Here is a 15162-nt window from a genome sequence, read left to right as displayed (position 1 = left end):
CTACATACAATCATAGACTTCCTTCATCAAACTATGAAGATTCAAAGATTGCAATCAGCGAAAAGGAAGTTTATGTAACATCATCTGACAATTAAAAATGAAAGATGTTATCAGTTTTTCTATCATAGTATGTGGGTAATGTTGTAAATAATCAAGTTTTTCATGGTAGATTCATTTATTCAATTTTGTATTTATGGAATACATCAATTCATCCTACAAGATTAGCTTTTTCTTCTATTCTAATGAATAAAAGTACGAGCATTTATACCAATATGGTTTGTAATTTTCTTTCAATGGAAATAAAGACATGCAAAAGATGTCTCCGATAATAGTGTAACATTATGACGTCTTTTCAGTTTTTCAATCATTTAAGGATCAAGTCTTAGTTTTAGTGAATTAACGATGATTTTTTTTAATGGACGATTGACCTAATTAAAAAGTTAGATTAATACTTGTCCAACGTTCTAATTATTGATGGTTTTTTGTGGAAACTATTATTTATGCAAATATTTTATATGCATCCTTCCATCGCCATATATATATATATATATTCCAATTAAAACATTCAAGTTTTAATATTAATAATTTATATTTCCTTTGATGCTATTAATTGCATTTATACTATTGGATGTCAATTTAATCTTAACTAGTTATCCATAATGAGATTATAGACTTACACGTGCTATCTAAATTTATTATACTCATCTACAATTTTGTTGGTTGCTATTTCGATTCTTTTTACACCATGCACGGTTGAAATTTTCCTAAAAAATGAATGGGGAATACGTGCAATTGTTTGGCTTGCATTGTTAATTTTGATCTTACGTACAATCATGGACTTCCTTCCTCAAACTGTGATGATTCAGAGATTGCAATCAGGTGGAAAGAAAGTTCATGAAACATCATTTGACAATTCAAAATGAAAGATGCATTTGCTAGTCTTTCTATCATAGTATGCGGGTAATGTTGTAAATGATCAAGTTTTTCCTGGTAGATTTATTTGTTCAATTTTGTATTTATGGAATACATCAATTCATCCTATAAGATCAACCTTTTCTTCCTTTATAATGAACAAAAGTATGAGCATTTATACCAATTTAGTTTGTAATTTTCATTCAATGGAAGCAAATATATGCAAAAGATGCCCCAGGGTAATGATGCAGCAGTATGACCATACCTTTTCAGTTTTGCAGTTATTTTAAGGACTGAGTCTCAATTTTGATGAATTAATGAATGAATATTTTTTAATGGATGATTGACCTAACTAGAAAGCTGGATTAATGGGTCATCCAAAGTTCTAATTATTGATGATTTTTATGGAAGCTATTATTGATGTAAATATTTTATATGTATCATGACATAGCCAACTGACTATGTTAGGATACATAATTAAAATGTTCACGTTTTAATATTAATAATTTATATTACCTTTGATACTATTAATTACATTTATACTATTTGATGTCAATTTAATCTTAACTAATTATGCATAATGAGGGTATAAACTTACATGTGTTATCTAAATTTATTATACTCGTATGTAATTTTGTTGGTTGCTATTTTGATTCTTTTACACCGTGCGCAATTAAAATTTTCCTAGAAAATGAATGGGGAATACATGCTATTGTTTGGCTTGCATTGTTCATTTTGATCCTACATACAATCATGGACTTCATTCGTCAAATTGTGAAGATCCAGAGATTGCAATCAGGAGGAACGAAAGTTCATGAAACATTATTTGACAATTCAAAATGAAAGATGCCTTTACCGGTTTTCTATATAGTATGTGGGTAATATTGTAAATGATCAAGTTTCTCATGGTAGATTCATTTGTTTAATTTTGTATTTATGGAATACATCAATTCATCTTACAAGATCAACCTTTTCTTCCTTTCTAATGAACAAAAGTACGAGCATTTATACCAATTTGGTTTGTAATTTCCTTTCAGTGGAAGTAAAGATGTGCATTAGATGCCCCCGGGTAATGGTGCAATAGTATAACGCCTTCTCAATTTTTTAAACATTTAAGGATTGAGTATTAGTTTCGATGAATTAACGAATGAATTTATTTTAATGAATGATTGACCTAATTAGAAAGTTGGATTGATGGGTCGTCCAACGTTCTAATTATTGATGGTTTTCTATGGAAGTTATTATTGATATAAATATTTTATATATATCCGACAAACGCCAACTTGGTTTATATATATATATATATATATACATGGCACGCGCGCACACACCTTTGATGCTATTAATTGTATTTATACTATTTGATGTCAATTTAATCTTAACTAGTTATTTATAACGAGGGCATAGACTTACACGCGTTATCTAAATTTATTATACTTATCTGTAATTTTGTTGGTTGCTATTTTGATTCTTTTACACCACGTGCAACTAAAATTTTCCTAGAAAATGAATGGGGAATACATGCTATTGTTGGCTTGTATTCTTTATTTTGATCTTATATACAATCATGGACTTCCTTCATCAAACTGTGAAGATTCAGAAATTGCAATCAGGCAGAAAGATAGTTCATGAAACATCATCTGACAATTCAAAATGAAAGATGCCTTTGTCGGTCTTTCTATCATAATGTGTGGGTAATGTTGTAAATGTTCAAGTTTCTTGTAGTAGATTCATTTGTTCAATTTTGTATTTATGGAATACATCAATTTGTCCTACAAGATCATCCTTTTCTTCCTTTCTAATGAATAAAGTACGGGCATTTATACCAATTTAGTTTATAATTTTTTTTCAGTGGGAATAAAGATGTGCAAAAGATGTCCCTTAGGTAATGGTGCAGTAGTATGATGTCTTTTCAAATTTTCAAGCATTTAAGGATCGAGTCTCAGTTTCGATAAATTAACGAATGAATTTCTTTTAATGAATGATTGACTTAATTAGAAAACTAGAATAATAGGTCATCCAATATTCTAATTATTGATGGTTTTTATGGAAGCTATTATTAATTCAAATATTTTATATGTATTCTTTCATTGCCAACTTGGTTTATATATATATATATATATATAAAGTCTAAAAAATTTTCCTTTCCAATTAAAACATTCAAGTTTTAATATTAATTACCTTTGATGCTATTAATTGCATTTATACTATTTGATGTCATTTTAATCTTAACTAGTTATCTATAATGAGGCCGTAGGTTTACACATATTATATAAATTTATTATATTAGTTTGTAATTTTGTTAGAGGTGTAAATGAATCAAGTCGCTCATGAGCTATTTGAAGCTTGATTCGCGATAAAAGTTCGTTCGAGCTAATTTAATGAGGCTCGTTTAGATAAACAAACCAAACTCAAGTTTCACAATATTCGGCTCGTTAGCTCGTGAACATGTTTATGAATCAACTTTTTTTTTAAAAAATAATAGTTTTAATATTAAATTTATAGATTTTACACTCTACTTATGAAACATATAGACAAATATATTAAATTTATTTATAATAATAAAATTATAAAATTTAATAAGAATATTATAATTTTCTCTAAATTTATAATTTAGTTTTTAATGAATATTAAATTTTATAATTTATATTTATTAAGCTTGTTTAGGTTCGATAAAAGCTCGAATAAATTTGTGAGCCATAAATATATTCGTTAAATAAAGCTCGAGCTTGGGTCGATTATAAATGAACCAAACTCAAATATTCAAGAGTTCAGTTTGGTTCGGCTCAATTACACCTCTAAATTTTGTTGGTTGCTATTTTGATTCTTTTACACTGCACGTAACTGAAATTTTCCTAGAAAATGAATGGGGAATACATGTTATTGTTTGGCTTGCATTGTTCATTTTGATCTTATATACAATCATGGACTTCCTTCGTCAAACTGTGAAGATTCAGAAATTACAATCAGGCGGAAAGATAGTTCATGAAACATCATCTGACAATTCAAAATGAAAGATGCCTTTGTCGATTTTTCTATCATAATGTGTGGATAATGTTGTAAATGATCAAGTTTCTCGTAATAGATTCATTTGTTCAATTTTGTATTTATGGAATACATCAATTCGTCCTACAAGATCATCCTTTTCTTCCTTTCTAATGAATAAAGTATTTATACCAATTTAGTTTGTAATTTTCTTTCAGTGGGAATAAAGATGTGTAAAAGATGCCCCCGGGTAATGGTGCAGCAATATGACATCTTTTCAATTTTTTAGACATTTAAGGACCGAGTCTTAGTTTCGATGAATTAATGAGTGAATTTTTTTAATGGACGATTGACCTAATTAGAAAGTTAGATTAATACGTCGCCCAACGTTCTAATTATTGATGATTTTTGTGGAAGCCATTATTGATGCAAATATTTTATATGTATCCTGTAATAACCAATTTAGTTTATATATATAATTTTCCTTTCCAATTAAAACATTCAAGTTTTAATATTAATTATTATATTACTTTTGATGCTATTAATTGCATTTATTCTATTTGATGTCAATTTAATCTTAGTTAGTTATCCATAATGAGTGTATAGGCTTACATGTGTTATCTAAATTTATTATACTCATCTGTAATTTTGTTGGTTGCTATTTTGATTCTTTTACGCTATGTGCGACTGAACTTTTTCTAGAAAATGAATGTGGAATACGTGCTATTGTTTGGCTTGCATTGTTCATTTTGATCCTACATATAATCATAGACTTCATTAATCAAATTGTGAAAATTCAAGGATTGCAATCAGGCAGAAAGAAAGTTCATGAAACATCATCTAACAATTTAAAATGAAAGATGTCTTTACTGATTTTTCTATCATAGTGAGTGGATAATATTGTAAATGATTAAGTTTCTCATGGTAGATTCATTTGTTCAATTTTGTATTTATGGAATACTGTTGGGGTTCAATCAAAGTCCCACATTAGAAAGATTTGGTAAAAATCATGGGGTTAAAAGGATGCATGATATCTCCATTAGAATGAGTCTTTTGGGGAGAGCCTAAAAGCAAAGCCATGAAGGTCTATGCTCAAAGTGGACAATATCATGCCATTGTGGAGATATGTGGACAACCTTTCGGTCACAGCAAATGGTATCAGAGCCATGATCCAGACCAGATGCAATGTGGAGTGACCTTGAACGAAGTTAAGAGTAGGCTTGGGGTAAGTCAGGTTGACTGGATGCTCGCAAGGAGACCTGGAGCAGGTCAGAATGACTGGATGCTTAGTCAGGGAGAGGGCAACACCTCTCAACCTCTAAAATGCAGAAGAAGAGGAAGAGAGAAAATAGATTACTCGGAGCAACAAGACAAAGACGCACAAAAGGAGAGCAAACATGAGGAAGGAGAAGAAGAGAAATAAAAAGAGTTACCGTGGTTTTGCGGCCTGTCTACTCTACAAAACGGTCGAAGCTTTATTAGAATTCTCTCTACACAAGAGAATCACATCTAATGATTTTTGTGATTATTGTTGTACAATATGTTTACAATGATCCCTATAAATAATGTTAAACCTCAGACCCAGTAAAATCGTAACAGAATTTTATTATAAAAAATCACTATAAAATTCTGTTATATAAAATCTTAACAGAATTTTATTACGAAAAATCTTAACATATTTTTCTTTTATAACATTCCTCATATTAACCTTCATCCAAATATGTGCCACCCATCAACAATCTCCACCTTGGCAAATATTCACCCCTTCGAAGAACACAAGTATCTGAACAAAACTCCATCTGGATCTCTGGGTCTGGGCTTCCTTCCTCTAGTATCTAGAGATATGGATCAAGTTTAAGTAATGCTTAAACTTCTATGGGGTCATTGACTTTGTCAGCATATCTGCAGCATTGTCTGCAGTGTGAACCTTCTCAAGTTGAATTTCCCTGAAAGCAATCAACTTTCTGATCTTGTGAAACCTCACATTAATGTGCTTGGTTCTCGCATGATACACTTGATTCTTCGCTAAATATATAGCACTTTGACTATCGCATAACAACTTGACTCCACCTTGTCGAACACTCGGTTTTCTGACCAACCCTGTAAGCCATAAAGCTTCCTTCGTTGTTTCAGCTACTGCCATGTACTCGGACATCGTAGTAGACAATGAAACAATAGATTGTATCATAGATTTCCAACAAATAGGTCCTCCTGCCACAGTGAATATGTATCCTGTAATAGATCTCCTATTATCTAAATCTCCTGTATAGTTTGCATCTACGTACCCAGTAACTGAAGGATCTTCCAGTTGTCTACTGAACATAATGTCATAATCAGTTATATTTCTCAAGTATCTGAAAATCTATTTTACTACATCCCAATGTTGTCGACCAGGATTTGAGAGAAACTTGCTCACCATACTAACTTCTTGCGTCAAATCTAGTCTCGTGCAAATCATGGCATATATCAGACAACCAATTGCACTTGCATAAGGAACCTTTGGCATCTCTTGGATCTCATTATCTATCTTTGGACACTGTGTACTGGATAACTTGAAGTGATGCGCCAAGGGTGTGCTCACCGACTTTGCATTTTTCATGTTGAACCTATCCAGTACATTCTCCACATAACTACGTTGAGACAACCATAATCTCCCTGCAGCTCTATCCATGTGAATCTCCATCCCAAGAATCTTCTTGGCCTTTCCCAAATCTTTCATGTCAAATTTCTTGCTCAATAGTTTCTTCAATTTGTCAATCTCTTTCATCTTCTTCGTAACAATGAGCATGTTATCTACATATAATAGTAAGAAAATTAGTGATTCATTTTCAAGGCTCTTCACATATATGCAGTAGTCATACTCACATTCCTATATCCGTTTTGAATCATGTATGAATCAAAACGTTTGTACCATTGCCTAGGAGATTATTTTAATCCATAGAGCGATTTCTTCAACTTGCAAACCAACCGCTCTTGTCTGGGCTAACTAAATCCCTCGGGTTGTGACATAAAAATTTGCTTCTCCAAATTTCCATGAAGGAATGCAGTCTTCACATCCATTTGCTCAAGCTACAAATTAAATCGTGATGTGTCATTAAAGCTAACATCGCTCTAATTGACGTATGTCTTACCACCGGAGAGAAAATTTTATCATAGTCAATCCCTTTTCTCTGTAAATACCCTTTTGCTACCAACCGAGCCTCGAACTTCACTTCTTCTCCCTCTGGCATTGCTTCTTTCTTTTTGAATATCCACTTGCACCCTATAGTTTTCTCTCTTAGGAAGTTCCACTAGATCCCACATTTGGTTCTTATACAATGACTCCATCTCCTTTGTCATAGCATCCGTCCACCTATCCTTCTTAGAGATGTGTATCGTCTCCTGAAAAGATGTAGGGTCTCCACTACTAGTGATAAGCGCATAAGATACCAAGTCTTCGAATTCATATATGGTGGGTGGTTTTACGACTTGCCTCGTTCTGCCACCATTTATAGTGTGATGATCTGTGTGCTTTGAGCTAGAATCATCGAAGTCATGAGTCTCTAGCTCCACCTGCATAACATCTTTCTCCATGTTGCTTTGTGGCGTTTCCTTTCCTTCTTCCTGAGTACGCTGTAACATAGCTTTTTCGTCAAACACCATATCTCTGTTGATCACCACCTTGTTTGCCTTAGGATCCCAAAGCTTGAAGCCTTTAACTCCTTTATGATGCCACAGAAAAATGCACTGCTTTGACTTTGCATCCAGGTTTGATCTTTCCTCACTAGATATCTGGATATAAGCTGAATATCCAAAAACTCAAAGATGAGAGTAATCTACTTGATTCCATATCCATATTTCCTCTAATACTTTGTCTTCTAGTTCTGCCCTTGGTGATCTATTAATGAGATAACATGTCATGTTAACTGCTTTCGTCCAGAAATTCTTTGCAATCCCTGCATTCATCTTGAGACATATTGCCTTCTCAATGATTGTCCTGTTCAACCTTTCCGCTGCCCCGTTCTGCTGAGGTGTCCTATGAACCGAGAAATACCTCATTATCTCATGTTGCTCACAAAATTCCTGAAACTTTGAATTTGTGTACTCAGTCCCATTGTCTGATCTAAGACATTTGATCTTTCTTCTGGTCTGGTTCTCTACTTCAGTTTTCCACAGTTTAAACTTTGTAAAGGTTTCCGACTTGTGATGTATAAAGTATACCTAGACCTTTCGTGAGAAATCAACAGTAAAACTCACAAAATACAAGTGTCCTCCACGTGATGCTACACTAGCTGATCCCCAGAAATCCGTATGTACATAGTCCAGAATCCCCTCTGTCTTGTTTGTTGTCATCTTGAATTGCACTTTGCTCTGTTTCCCAAGAACATAGAATTTGCATAATTAAAAAAAAATGTGGAACTGCCACATCAGCGGCCCCCCTAGAGTCGGTCCCACGGATATGGAGGGAGATAAATGTAGGTACACAGGTAGAAAGTGCATGGCGGAGACGTTAACCCCAGGCAGTGACACCCCGGGGATCGACCCCTGGACCTTTCAGCCACAGAACCATGCATTCCCCATCTGTGCTATGCCTTGGGGACAGAATTTGCAGAATTCAAGCTTACACATCTTGACACTCTTGAACAAATCTCTCTTGTAAAGTTCTAGCATCCCACGTTCACCCATATGCCCTAGCCGCATAAGTCACAAGACAATACTGTCTGATTTAGACTACACTGAGGCGGCTCCACCTACAACTGTAGTCCCTATCAACTTATAGATGTTTCCTGCTACCTTTTGTCCTTTTATTACCATCAGAACTCCCTTGCTGACCTTCACCACCCCCTCCGCTCACTGATTTGTAATTACAACCAATATCATCCAGTATGCCTAGTGAGATCAAGTTCTTCCGTAGCTCTGGTATATATCTGATATCACATAAAGTTCTAATCACACCATCAAACATCTTGATTTTGACGTTCCCTATGCCAATAACTTTGCATGACGCATTGTTTCCCATCAACACTGAACCAAAATCCACTGCCCTATAGGTGTCAAACCACTCATTGTTTGGAGTCATGTGATATGAACATGCAGAGTCTAAGATCCATGCATCTATCAGTTACTCCGAACTCGACATAACTGATAGCATATCTCCATCACCGTTCTCTGAATTTTCTTCTTCAACTATATTTGCAGTCTTTGCCGAACTACCTTTGTTCTCCGCAACATATTTCTTTATCTTTGGATAATCTCTCTTGATATGACCTTTGCCTCCACTCTTGTAGCACGTGATCACCTTCTTCCTTCTCGACTTAGAACGAGCCTTGCTGTTGTTACCCAATCCATGTCGAGATTTGCTCCTACCACGCTCTTGGTTGCTATTTACCACAAGTCATTCTCCTGAGAAACTTCATCGCTTGTTTTTTTCCTTTGATGAAAACCTAGCAATGCACCTGTGATCTCCTCTCATTTGAGAGTTTTCTTACCCCACATCAAAGTAGTAACCAAATTCTCGTACGTAGGAGATGAAGGTAGAGAATTCAACAACATCAATGGCTTGTCTTCGTCTTTGATCTTCACATTAACCTGCTTCAGATCACTTACAATCTGGTTGAATATGTTAATGTGCTGGCTCAGATCGGTTCCTTCTGTCATCTTCAGCCCGAATAATTTCTGCTTAAGATACAGCTTGTTTGTTAATGACTTTGACATGTACCGGCTTTCCAGCTTTTGCCAAACTACCACCGGTGACTCGTCGTCCATGACATGGTACATCACGTCATCCGTAAGACAAAATATGATTGTTGCTAATGCCTTCGCCTGAAGTTCTTCCCAATCTAATCTCTCTATGCTTTCCGATTTTCTTTCTCCTAGTGTCTTCACCAGGCCTTGTTGCACCAATAAGCCCTTGACCCTTCTCTACCATAATCCAAAGTTTTCGGTTCCGTCAAACTTCACCATATCAAACTTCGTAAAAGTTATCCCCGACATGTTGAAGAAATCCGTCAAAAATCTATAGCTTTGATACCAATTGTTATGCCCAAAGGATGTCCATACATCTCCACAATGACATGATATTGCCCACTTTGAGCCTAGACCCTCATGACTTTGCTTTTGGGCTCTCCCCAAAAGGCTTCATTGTTGGATCGAGACGCGCTAGAGGGGGGGTGAATAGCGCTCGCGGCTATTTCGTTCGTATCAGAATCGTAAAAAGCGTAAGAGTTAATGCAGCGGAATAAAAATAAACACACAAAGACGCAAGAGATTTTTACTTCGTTCGGAGCCTAAGGCGACTCCTACTCGAAGGCCCGCGATCCTTGATCGCTTCCGGTGGGCAACAACTATAAGCTCGATTATTACAAACTAAGTATTATAAGAAATGCGATAAAAGAAATCTATACCGACGACGAAAAGAGAAATCTTGGAGCTCTGGGTCGTCGGAGACTTGTAGCAGCACTTCCGAGAGTCTTTCGGAGCAGCACGTTGAAGAAAGAAGACTTGGAATTCGTTGTCCAAAGCTGCTGGTCGAACCCCCTTATAAATAGTGTTCAAGGCGCCTTGAATGCTACCCAAGGCGCCTTGAATAGGCCGAGTCAGCCGCGGAGATGAAGAGCGAACTGGTCGAATCTTATCACAGATTCAAGGCGCCTTCCACTGTTCACAAGGCGCCTTCATCTGTTCAAGGCGCCTTCCACTGTTCATCAAGGCACCTTGAACAGCTTCTCGCAGCCAGCTCGAGCCTTGCACCCGAGGCGCCTCCAAGCTCCATGAAGGCGCCTCGGACACTGTTCATCCGAGGCTTTAGGTTGCTTCTTTGCACCTGCAAGATACGTTAGTCCCAAACACTATCCTGCAGCACCAAGTTAGCACATAAATAGGACAAATGAAGTATTGACAGTCTCTGGACTGTCCGAGTCTGACTTCGGGTTTCCAACCGGAAACCCTAGGTCGACCCGACGCCTACTGTTCCCTCTACGGGGAACGCGTCCTCACCTACTCCACTCAGGAGATTTACCTGTTGCCAGTGCGATCCTCCAGATCGACTGGACTTTTGCTCAGCACTCGATGCTTCCGGACTTTCTGCTGGACATCCGCTTCCCGGCTAATCCAGTCTTTCACCTGGTTCGCGACACCAGGACTTTCCACCTAGGGTTACCACCCCCTAGGACTTTTTGCCTGAAGTCATCGACCTGCCAAGACTTTCCGCATAGGGTTACCACCCCCTATGACCTAGGGTTACCACCCCCTAGGGTTTTTCCCTTTGCCTAACCGCAGCTAGGACTTTCCTGAAATCCTCAAGTAGACTTGTTAGAATACAAAACACCTTAACTTTGAATCCTTTGCCATTATCAAAACACGAGTTTGATCGTCGGATGCTTCCCGCACCAGCAATCTCCCCCTTTTTGATTATGGCAACTCAAATTCAAAGTTAAGTAAACAACCGAATAGATAACCATTTTTAACACAGGCAAATTTGCTAAGTATTGATGAACACATTAACCAAAGCAAGTTTGCTAAAATAAACTATATGCTCCCCCTTAACTATTGCTAAAATAAACTATATGCTCCCACTTAACTATTGCTCCCCCTTTTTTGTTAATTTAAATTTGAATTTTACATTTACATTTTGCTGCTCTCCCCCTTTGCCATATATCAAAAAAAACAATAATAGACTTTTGAATAACTAGATACTTAACATTCATTTCTTATTTATAGCTAAGTGAAAAGATGTATCTTTTTGACAGATTTTAAAGGCTAGGAGAAAAGTTGTTTTTTAATATTTGAAGGTAATAACTTAAGTTTTTTTTAAAAAAAACTCTGCGGGAATTTACAATGTTAGATTTCAAAGGTCGCTAGGCTCAACAAGGATTTGAACATTAAGATCGTAACCTAACTTAGCTCTTTAAAAGTATTGAATTTGAGAACTTAGGTTACTAGTAAACTTAAGTTTGAACAATATTTAAATTTGGTTTAGGTTATTCATTCAGATTCAGTTGGTCCTTAAGTCCAAGCATGAGTCATATTCAATAAACTTACTAGGTATCAGAGCCCTAATGATCAAAACATGCTTAATCAAAAAACTGAGTGTCTTTTTACCAACTGTCTAACCTTTAGCTACTTGCTGACTGCCTATGGGGTAACAGCTTTCACATGGTTAGTCAAGTCAAGTTGATTTGGTCCAGTTAGATTTGACTAGAGCTGGAAGACTCAACTTGATTAATGTATATTGCATATTTAACGTCCAGACTCATATCGATGCACAGATATAAGCATTCTTGAGTCCAGGTTGTACCTTATGCATCTCACGCCGTTCTATGTTTTTCAAACACAATCAAGGTAAGCCTAGGTGATTGTGAGATGCTCTGGCTTAATTCTAGGGGAACATGATTTCTAGGGGAACATGATTTCTAGGGGAAATGCTTAGGCTAATTCCAGAATTTTGAAAAATCTAGGAAATTGGGAATTTTAAAAATTATTTTTCCTAGAATTTGAAGAATGACACTCAAAACAAGATAAGACACCTACTCTACCCAACACATTCCTATTTGCCTTCTAAGTGCACTAAACTCAAGTTCAGGTAAGGGTTTTGTAAAGATGTCAGCTAGGTTTGATTTGGACTCAACATGGTTGAGTGTAATTTCACCTTTAGCTACGTGATCCCTTACAAAATGGTGTTTTACCTCCATGTGTTTAGTCCTAGAATGGTGAATAGGATTTTTGGTTAGATTAATTGAGCTGATATTATCAATAAAGATTTTTATATTTTTATATTCTAGTTGATAGTCTTTTAATGTATGCATCATCCATAATAATTGAGATGCACATTCTCCTAGGGCTATGTATTCAGCTTCTGTAGTGGATAGAGCAACACAATGTTGCTTTTTGCTTGACCAACTTACTAGGCACTGACCTAGAATCTGGCAACTACCACTTGTACTTTTCCTATCTAATTTGCACCCAGCATAGTCTGAATCAGAATAGCCATAAAGATCAAAGGTGCAAGTTCTTGGATACCAGAGTCCTACATTTAAAGTTCCTTTAATATACCTAAGTATTCTTTTAACATATGTTAGGTGTGACTCTTTTGCACAGGATTGGTATCTTGCGCACATACCTACTGCAAACAATATGTCGGGTTGACTTGCAGTTAGATAAAGTAAACTACCTATGGCACTCCTATAGTATTTTGGGTCAACTGGTTTTCCTTCAGGGTCAGAGTCAATGTTTATGTTGGTTGCCATTGGAGTATTTATAATTTTTGAATTTTCCATACAGAATTTTTTAATTAACTCCTTAGCATATTTAGTTTGATAAATGTAGATTCCATCTTTGGTTTGTTTTATTTGTAAGCCTAAGAAAAAGTTGAGTTCCCCAACCATACTCATTTCAAATTCACTTTCCATTAATTTGACAAATTCTTTTAAGAATTTTGAGTTAGTTGAGCCAAAGATTATGTCGTCAACATAGATTTGGGCTATAAAGATGTCTTTTTCTATAGTTTTTACGAACAAGGTCGAGTCGATTTGTCCTTGGTTAAAGTCTTTGGATATTAAATAATTAGATAATCTTTCATACCATGCTCTAGGGGCTTGTTTTAGTCCATATAATGCCTTTTTTAATTTAAATACATGGTTAGGGTAGTCTATGTCTTCAAACCCTGGAGGTTGGCTTACGTAGACCTCTTCCTTGATAAAACCATTTAAAAAGGCTGACTTAACGTCCATTTGGTACAATTTGAACCCTTTATTTGCTGCATAGGCTAATAGCATCCTAATGGACTCGAGTCTAGCTACCGGAGCATGGGTTTCATCATAGTCTAAGCCTTCGACTTGACTAAACCCTTTGGCTACTAGCCTAGCTTTGTTTCTTATTATATCACCGTGATCATCCAACTTGTTCCTAAAAATCCATTTGGTGTCTATTATTGATTTATCTACGGGTTTAGGTACAAGGTCCCAGACTTGGTTTCTCTCAAATTGTGCTAATTCTTCCTGCATTGCAATGATCCAGTCTAGATCAGGTAGGGCTTCTTCTATAGTCTTAGGTTCAATTTTAGAGATAAGGGCAATCTGACTAAGGTTTCTATAGGATGATCTAGTTCTGACTCCTAGGTTTGGGTCACCCAAAATTTGGTCAGGTGGGTGAGAGGTACTTACTCTAGTTGGTCTTATCTGTGGGTCAGAAATTGGTTCTTCTGACTCATTAAGATTAGGTTGGATTTCATCATCTTCTATAGCTCTTGGATTAATGTCAATATTTTCATTTATATAAGGTAAGTTGTTTTCTTCATCAAATATTACGTTAGTTGTTTCTTCAACTTTCAAGGTATTTTGATTATATACTCTAAAGGGCCTACTGGTAGAGGAGTATCCTAAGAATATCCCTTGGTTAGACTTGGGTGTAAATTTTCCTAAGTAATCTTTAGTATTTAAAATGTGAACTTTACACCCCAAATGCTTTTAGATAGTTTAGATTGGGAATTTTATGATAGTAGAGTTCATATGGTGTTTTATTGTGAGATTTGTTAATTAAAATCCTGTTTTGAATATAATTTGCAGTATTTATCGCTTCAGCCCAAAATTGATGATTTAAATGATATTTGTTTAACATAGTCCTAGCGGCTTCTTGTAATGTTCTATTTTTACGTTCCACTAGACCATTTTGTTGGGGGGTTCTAGGACATGAAAATTCATGTTGGTATCCATTTATTTTACAAAATTGGGTAAACCTATGATTTTCAAATTCCCCTCCGTGATCACTTCTTATTCTTTTAATTTTAGTATTTTTTTCATTTTCCGTTAGTTTGCAAAAATTACTAAATATTTCATAGGTTTCATCTTTTGTTTTTAGAAATTTTACCCATGTGTACCTAGAGTAGTCATCAATTATTACTAAGCAATATTGGTTCTTGCTTAGTGATTTGGCTCCATGTGAATCAAATAAGTCAAGGTGAAGGAGCTCAAGTACGGTGTTAGTTCTTTCTAGGTTGGTTGACTTGTGGGTTGACTTGGTTTGTTTTCCTTTTTGACACGCATCACAGATTGAGTTTTCAATAATTTTTAATTTGGGCAAACCTCTAACTAGACCATTTTGACTCATTTTTGATATGAGTCTTGTGTGCGTATGACCCAGTCTTCTGTGCCATAGTTGGGTTTCCTCTTGTTGTGTCAAGAAACACTTTATTGAGGATACAGATAAGTTAATAGTGTATATGTTATTCTTCCTAAGTCCCTTAAGTCTAACCTCAGGGTTTTCGATGTTTTTAACTAGACATCCAGATTT

The sequence above is a fragment of the Zingiber officinale genome, chromosome 9A (genome assembly GCF_018446385.1).
Source record: "Zingiber officinale cultivar Zhangliang chromosome 9A, Zo_v1.1, whole genome shotgun sequence".
NCBI lineage: Eukaryota > Viridiplantae > Streptophyta > Magnoliopsida > Zingiberales > Zingiberaceae > Zingiber > Zingiber officinale.
Note: the sequence above shows the minus strand (reverse complement) of the source record.